Raw genomic sequence first — 9,221 nt, 5'->3', positions numbered from 1 at the left:
CCCTACCCTTGTCTGGGATAGTTGGCCCTCACAAGTTGTGATCTACTTCCGGCCTAAGACAAGTGGACGCTGGTTAGTTGCCGTTCTTTCTCCTGCCACCATGTCTACCTTGTAACCAAATAAAGCTGACCAATTAATTTAAACGGCATAACTTGGTCTCCTGTGTTTATTTTAGTTAAGTTTAGTTTAAGTTTATGGGTCACATCTATCATCTGACGATAGAAAGTTTAATAGCATAGGAGCAGAAAAACCTACAAATTCTGTGATTTTAGCTGTTTTTATGCTTTTTTTCAAAAAAATACAGATCCAAAACACAAAACCCAGAACCCAAAACACGGAAGGGTGGTTTTGGCAAAACCAATCCAGATCCAAAACACGAAGAAAGATCCAGATCCAAAACCAAAACACAAAACACGAAAAGTGGCCGGTGCACACCCCTAGTAGCCATAGGGATCATTGGCCCTCATTCAGAGCCGCTCGTTAGCGGCAGTACGCTCGTTCCGAGCGATGTTTGCACATCTGCGCATGCGTACGCTTTTTAGTACGCATGCGCGAACCAGTCAGTGCGGCCGAAAATCCTTTGTACGCTATATAGCGAGTGCCTGCTATTTTGAGTGACAGAAAGAGGCGTATGTGGGTGGTAACAGGGGAAGGTGCTTGAAAATGGGGAGTGGAGATCCGAACGCAGGCGTGCTTAAAGGTCAAAACGGGCGTTTTATGGGTGTGTATATTTAAAACAGCAGCGTCATTGACCACGTCACTGGGTTATTTTATAGCCAGAACTGCACGCAAATTTGTGGTAGCAAACACCAACCCCAAGAATAGCGAGCAGTTCATACGCTGGTCGATGTGCTCGATTAATCTAATAAATAGCGGACATGACGTAGGATGCGTGCGGCCAGGGGGCGTTTTTAACAAATAAACGAGCGTATGTTTTGCTCGTTCGTTCAGACTTAGAGGTGTGAACAGACTGCAATGTGCGTACGGATCATTTGAATAGCCACCCCTTGTTTTTAAACGAACGACCGCAAATAGCGTCCGGCTCTGAATGAGGGCCATTGTGCCTTATAATCAATGCAGGGAAATTATACTAATGATCCCATTTGAATGTATATATCTCTGTTTTTTATTAATATAACCGCTTCATAATTGGGGTAAGGTGCAATCAGGGAGATTGCTGAACTCTTCAGGGAGTCAGGGAGATTGCTACAATTTTAGGGAGTCTCCCTGACAATGAGGTAGAGTTGGTAAGTGTGATGCAGAGATCAGTCTGGTTCTTTTGGATGGCTCTCTTGCACCAGGTATAGGGCTGTTGCAAATGCATGCTAATAGTAATGACAGAATTTTCACCAGCGGATTGATAGTGGCAGTTCTGCTGATGCTGCTGCATAGATGCGTGTCACTCTGCATATTAGCTAGAATCCGCATTTATTTCCATACTTGAGTGCATCTCAGAATCGGCCCTTATGTGAATTAGGGGTAATTTCATCATCACTTAATTTCTACAAAAACAGATGAAAATTTCATAAGGCCTTATTTAGCAAGGATCGCAATTGCAAAGCCGCATGCAGGCAGCTTTGCAATTGTGATCCTTGCTATTATACAAATGCAGCAGGAGGTGTATGACACCCCCTGCTGCATTTGCAATCCCAGCACTGCGACGGAGGTCTCAGGCTAGGATCACCATCGCGACCATTGGTGGTCAATAGTCGCGATGGTGGACGGCACCAGGCCTACGGCCAGCTGAGTAAGCCTCAGCTTACTCAGACTGGCTGGCTTGCCAGCCCAGGACACTGCATTGATCAACGCCCACACACCGCCCTTTAAATGCCTCTGCCTGTCCATTCAGCGCGATGTTTGGTCCAAAGCTTTTCTTCTCACACCCGCATTAGGGTGCAAGGAGAAAGCCGACTAAAGTGCCGGCTGTGCGGCGTTTTGCCGACTTAGCGTGACGCTAACATCCTCGCAGCCTGCACATTAGTCGGAGAATGACAGTTCTCGTGACTAAACACCCAGGTTAAGTCGCGAAAACTGGCATTCTGCAACTTAACAGCATGCTGAATTGAATAGCTCCAGGAGCTCCCTCCTGGGACTATTCAGCATCATTTTGAATTGAATTGCGACCACTGTCACACAATTGCTAAAAATGGGGACATTCTTAAATTACACAGGTTCCAGGGCTGGCTCTAGTGGAAATTGGCAGTCTGCCAAAAACCTGTGAAAAAGCAACAAAAGCATTCTTTTAACCACAGTCTGAGCATACTTGATGAGTTCATATTAAATTAAGAGCCTCTGTGTTTGAATGCAAAGGCATAACTACAACTTTGACAAGATCTTAAAGGGCCCCCCAGAGGTAAAAAAACACATACATTTGCCCCCACAAAGAGCCCATTCAGATTATGCCACACAGTAGTACTCCTTATACACATTATGCCATGCAGTAGTAGTGGCCCTAATACATCATGCCACACAATAATTCACCTTACACTACACAGTAATGCCCCTTACACATTAGACCACATAGTAATTCCCCTTACACATTATACCATACAGAAATGTCCGTTACAGATTATGCCGCATAGGAGTAGTGCCCCATATATCACATTATTCCACACAATAGTAGTGCCTCTTACACATTTTGCCCCCCCCAGGAACTCACCTCCCCATGTCCCTCCAGCAGCCTCTCACCTCCCCCTGTGTGCTAATTACAGCTGGTGCAATGGCAGGCAGTGGCAGACATGGACAGACAACACCGGTGCAATTCGAATCTGGGGCTGGTCGCGAGCCAATTGGAGCTTGTGGACCAGCAGCCAATCAGGAGCCACCACTGTTGATTGGCTGCCAGTTAACGAGCTCCGATTGCCTCACGACCAGCGGCGCTGTCTCTCCATGGCTGCCTGCCACAGAGCCGTAACTAGACATTTTGGTGCCCTGTGCCAGAAAGGACATTGGTGCTCCCCCTACTTTAAATAAGGACAGTGGGGCACATCCAAAAAAGGGGCTTGAGCTCACAGGAAAGTGGTGTGACCACACAATAGTACCCCCAATACAAATGACACCACTCAGTAGTGCCCTATATTCACATTACACCACACAGTAGTACCTTATATGCACATTATTCCACACAGTAATGCCCCTTATTCAGTATTCCACACAGTAATACCCCCAACAAATTATGCCACTCAGTAATGTCCCTTAAAACTTATGCCACACAGTAATGCTCCTTACACATTACACCACACAGTAATTCCCCTTACATATTATGCCACACAGTAATGCCTCTTACATATTATGCCACACAGTAATTCACCTTACAGTTATAAGGAGCAGGGGGGAAAGTTGCAGGGTGCAGGGGTATCACACTTGCATTGGGGGCAGTTACAGGGTGCAGGGGCGACAGATACAGGATGCCGAGGTGCAGTTGCAGGTGGGTGTGCTTATAGCATGCTGGGGTACAGTTGCATGGGGGTGCAGGGGTGACAGTTGCATGGGTAACAGTTACACAGAGCAGGGGTAGGTGTTACAGGGTGCAGAGTTGGAAGGTCATGTTGCAGGGGTAGGAGTTACATGGTGTAGGTTTGTTAGGTACAGGGTTTAGAGGGGTGCACTTACAGGGTGCAGTGGTGTCACTTGCATGAGCCCAATTACAGGGTGCAGGGGGGGGCAGTTGCAGGGTGTGGGGGTTTCGGTTGCAGGGGTGGTATTTACAGGATGCAGAGGTGGAAGGTGCATGTTGCCGGGTTTGGATGGAACAGGGGGGCATCTGTTTGCAACCATTCATTCCTAAATCTGAGCATCAAGTCCAAAGCTTAGAGATCCTCCATGCCGCGGGCTGCTGACAGGCACTGGCGCGCCGCCAGTGCCTGTCATACAACATTGGTCTGTGAGTGGTGTGTGCAGGGGCCGGAGCCTCATACATAACTCTGCCCCAAAGTCCGGGGCAGCCTAGTTACAGCCCTGGCCTGCCGTTGTGCCAGCTGTAATCAGCTGGTGGGCCAGCACCAAATTAACACCTCTGACACCTGGGCCCCCCTCGACAGCCCTGACTGGCCCGGTCCATCTTGTGTGTGTGACTGGGTGCAGGGGAGCTGCGGGCCACATAGGCACGTCGGGCACCATAACAGCCGCAAACCTTGCACCCACGGTAGTTATGCCACTGGAACTGATTCAGAGCCGGACGCTCTGACAGAGTTGCCACCCACAGCTAATGTGAGCGGCCAGGATGGTCAAGACCATCGCGACCATAGGGCTTGCGACGAGACCCTTGTGGTAGGGTCTCGTGGCCGTAAGTCCCAGAGAGCTTTCAGCTCAAACAGAGCCGTAAGCTCTTCCACTGACACCACTTGTGATGTCAGTGGGGCCGCCCCCAAATGGTAGGCGTTCTCATGGGAATGCCTCCGTCTAGGCAGCCACTCCCCCGGCCCGCCCACCAAAGGGGGCGTGCTGTCACTCAACATCGACAGCACGCCCCCTTTGGTGCGAGACCTGGAGTGACGGATTGTCCATCGCTATCCGGGTCTCGTGCATACGCATGATGGAGCTGGCTCCGTCGTGCGCATGTGCTCTGGGCCACCATCGACCCGGTTGCGAGCGCTCAGCACTTGCGACCGGGTCTGAATCAGGCCCTCTGTTTGCAAGCATGTTAGTTAGTGGGGTCCTTTTCAGGATCAATGGAATGGGGTTATAGATGAAGACAATGTAAACAAATAAAGGATGCAGGTGTACTTCAGGGTCCAGTCTTCAACCCGGGCAACGCTGGGTATCCCAGCTATATTCAATGTATCTTTACAGTTTGTCTACTGTGAGATTTGAGATTTTATTCCAATTTTAGGTCTTTAATTGTATATTTAGCATTATCTTGTTTATGTTTTTGCTGTCTTTGACTGATGTGGTCTTATTTTAATATATATTATTAAATGTTAAGTTTATACAACAGTGGATTGAGTGCCCCAATAAAAGAAAGTGTTTTTTTCTTTGTTGCTATACTATATATGACTCTCATGGGTGCACTTCCACAGTGACATTTTCTTACCCAGACTAGGGTTCCACTAGATTGTGGAATTACCTACTTCTGATCCTATCTTTCACTGTCTATACCAGTGCTTAGGATTTCCCCTTTTGCTTGGTTATTTACAACTCTGCAAAATCTGTTTAGTGAAAAATTTCACAGCAACTGCTTGACTAAAGCTGCATACACACACAACGATTTTTTGAACAATTATCGTTAAACGATATCGTTTAACGATAATCGTTTCAAAAAATCGCTCACTTTCTGAGTCAAATGATGAACAATAATCGTTCATGCGTGTTCACTTTTGTAGTTTGTAGTTTGTAGTTCAGTCAGACTTGTCAACTCAACGGTTTTCACTAAGGGAATATGCAAAAATCGTTTGTAGTTCAAAAAAATCGTTCATTACACTTTAAAAAATCTGACAGATAATCTGATAGAAAATCGTTCATAAAATCGTTCATAAAATCATTGGTAACAAAATCGTTGTGTGTGTATGCAGCTTTAGATATTGTTAGTGGTCAATCCAATATCACGTGAAGGATGCGAGTTGCCATTGCAACGATGTTAAAACGCCGGCGACAGCACTTCATTTTGCACCCTTTCCGGCCCGCTGCAAACCCGAATTTGCAGAAGTTTGCTCCGAGCCCTATGGGGTATTTCATATAAGATTTCTCATGGACACTTATATGGAACCCCTAGATTGTAAGCTCCTAGGAGCAGGGTCCTCCTCCCCACTGTCTCACACCTTCTTCTCTAGCACTTCTATGACAGCCTTCACCTTCAGAGCTGTACTGTGTATGGAGAATTGTGTTGCTAATTGTTACTTGTGTTCTGTTTATATTTTGGTAACTGTATTGTAATGTAATGTTTTGTGTACCCTTTACTGTATATACGGCGCTGCGGACCACTTGTGGCGCCCTATAAATAAAATGTAATAATAATAATAACCCTTTTAAACACAATACATGAGCAAGGCCTGAAAAGTATCAGGGTGTGTACATCAACAAGTAGATCTTACTAACTGCTTTGGGGCTTGTTCTAATTTGGATGAAAGTCAATATTATGACATGCAGTAGATGTAGCAGTACACGTCCAGTATACCGCCGCACTCATAGGTGGTTCTTTCACAATCTCCCTGAAATGCTTTATGAAAAGTAGGCAAGTATAGATTGACCCCTAATTCTGGGTACACACTTAACAATGTGTACCCAGCATGATGTCGTCCGCAGCGGGTCCCAGCAGGGTGCTGGCATCAACAAGTGCATATACACTTGCGGATGCTGGCAGCGATGGAAATGGAACAACAGCGGAGGCCATGCTGCATTCGATGCGGGAGCGTGCATTGTCAGCGACATAGCGGGTCCACACTGCACGATGTGGACGACATATCGTGTGATCTAGCTTTAGTCTTGTTTCCTTAAAACACAAAATATGACAAGTGATAGTGATACTGTATATAGAATATCCTTGTTTATTCAATTAGACTATATAAGGTATAAGTAAGTTATTATAAGGGGTGTGCACCGGCCACTTTTCGTGTTTTGGTTTTGGATCTGGATCTTTCTTCGTGTTTTGGATCTGGATTGGTTTTGCCAAAACCACCCTTCCGTGTTTTGGGTTCTGGGTTTTGTGTTTTGGATCTGTATTTTTTTGAAAAAAAGCATAAAAACAGCTAAAATCACAGAATTTGTAGGTTTTTCTGCTCCTATGCTATTATTAACCTCAATAACCTTAATTTCAACTCATTTCCAGTCTATTCTGAACACCTCACACCTCACAATAGTGTTTTTATGTCCAAAAGGCTATGCTAAGTGACACGAGTGGGTGGCACAAACACGTGGCCCATCTAGGAGTGGCACTGCAGTGGCAGACAGGATGGCAGTTTGAAAAACTAGGCCCCAAACAGTACATACTGCAAAGAAAAAAAAGAGGTGCAAGATGGAATTGTCCTTGGGCCCTCCTACCCACCCTTATGTTGTATAAACAAGACATGCACACTTTAACAAACCAATCATTTCAGCACCAGGGTCTGCCACACGACTGTGGCTGAAATGATTAGTTCGTTTGGGCCCCCACAAAACAAGCTGGCAATTATTCTGTCCCTGCACAAACTGGCTCTACGGAGGCAACATGTCGTCCTCATCCTCCTCATCCACCGATTCCTCACCCTCTTCAGTGTTGTGTACATCCTCATCCTCACAGACTATTAACTTGTCCCCGCTGGAATCCACCACCACAGGTCCCTCTGTACATTCTGGAGACTTGTCTCCCTGGAAGAGTTGGTAATTCAATTTTATGAACATCATCTTCTCCACACTTTGTGGAAGCAACCTCCTATGCCTTTCGCTGACAAGGTTCCCGGCTGCACTAAACACTCTTTCGGAGTACACACTGGAGGGGGGGCAACTCAGGTAAAATAGAGCCAGTTTGTACAGGGGCCTCCAAATTGCCTCTTTTTCCAGCCAGTACAGGTTCGGACTGTCTGACATGCCTACTTGGATGCTGTCACTAATGTAATCCTCCACCATTCTGTCAATGGTGACAGTATCATATGCAGTGACAGTAGACATGTCAGAAATTGTTGCCAGGTCCTTCAGTCCAGACCAGATGTCCAAACTTGGTCCTGCCTGCCCTGCATCACCACCAGCGGGTTGCTTAGGATACCTAAGTTTTTTCCTGGCAGCCCCAGTTGCGGGAGAAAATGAAGAAGGAGCTGTTGACGTGTCACATTCCACTTCAGCTGACAGTGTTTTCACCAGCAGGTTTTTGCACCTCTGCAGGCTTGTGTCAGCCGGAAAGAGAGACACCACATAGGCTTTAAACCTAGGATCGAGCACGGTGGCCAAAATGTAGTGGTCTGATTTCAACAGATTGATCACCCTGGAATCCTGGCAAAGCGAATGAAGGGCTTCATCCACAAGTCCCACATGCCGAGCGGAATCGCTCCATCTTAGCTCCTCCTTCACTTTCTCCAGCTGCTTCTGCAAAAGCCTGATGAGGGGAATGACCTGACTCAAGCTGGCAGTGTCTGAACTGACTTCACATGTGGCAAGTTCGAACGGCTGGAGAACCTTGCACAACACGGAAATCATTCTCCACTGCGCTTGAGTCAGGTGCATAATACCCCCTCCTTTGCCTATGTCATAGGTGGATGTATAGGCTTGAATGGCCTTTTGCTGCTCCTCCATCCTCTGAAGCATATAGAGGGTTGAGTTCCACCGCGTCACAACCTCTTGCTTCAGGTGATGGCGGGGCAGTTTCAAGAGTGTTTGCTGGTGCTCCAGTCTTCAGCACGCAGTCGCTGAATGGCGAAAGTGTCCAGAAATTTTCGGGCCACCCAAGCATCTCCTGCACGCCCCTGGCGCTTTTCAGAAAATTCTGCACCACCAAGTTTATTGTGTGAGCAAAACATGGGATGTGCTGGAATTTGCCCAGATGTAATGCCCGCACAATATTGGTGGCATTGTCAGATATCACAAATCCCCAGGAGAGTCTAAGTGTGATGATTTCCCTCAGTTTCTCTAAGAGGTTGTCGGCGGTGTGCCTCTTACTGAAACCGGTGATACACAGTGTAGCCTGCCTTGGAACGAGCTGGCATTTCTGAGATGCTGCTACTGGTGACGCTGCTGTTGTTGCTGCGTAAGGTGATACATCTACCCAGTGGGCTGTCACAGTCATATAGTCCTTAGTCTGCCCTGTTGCACTTGTCCACATGTCCGTGGTTAAGTGGACATTGGGTACAACGGCATTTTTCAGGACACTGAGGACACTTTTTCTGACGTTTCTGTACAGTCTCGGTATCGCCTGTCTAGTGAAGTGGAATCTAGACGGGATTTGGAACCGGGGACACACTACCTCCATCAATTGTCTAAATCCCACTGCACTAATGGCGGATACCGGATGCACGTCTAACACCAACATAGCAGTCAAGGCCTCAGTTATACGTTTTGCTTCAGGATGACTGCTGTCGTACTTCATCCTCCTCGCTAAGGACCGTTGGAGGGTCAAATGTTTAGTAAAAGAAGTGGTGTTCCTACTTCCTCTCTGGGATGATGAACAACTCCCAGTAGCAGCGGCAGCAGTAGGCGTAGCAATGCAGGATAATCCGGAGGAATCCCGGATAGGAGAGTCAGTCATGCCAGAGACATGGCCTGCAGGACTACTTCCGATCCTGACTAAGGAGGAAATTGACTTGGAGGGAGTTGATGGT

This window comes from Taudactylus pleione, unplaced genomic scaffold (genome assembly GCF_031769625.1).
Source record: "Taudactylus pleione unplaced genomic scaffold, aTauple2 ptg000242l, whole genome shotgun sequence".
In the NCBI taxonomy this organism is placed as follows: Eukaryota; Metazoa; Chordata; class Amphibia; order Anura; family Myobatrachidae; genus Taudactylus; species Taudactylus pleione.
The sequence above is the reverse complement of the archived record's forward strand: the minus strand, read 5'-3'. Positions refer to the sequence as shown.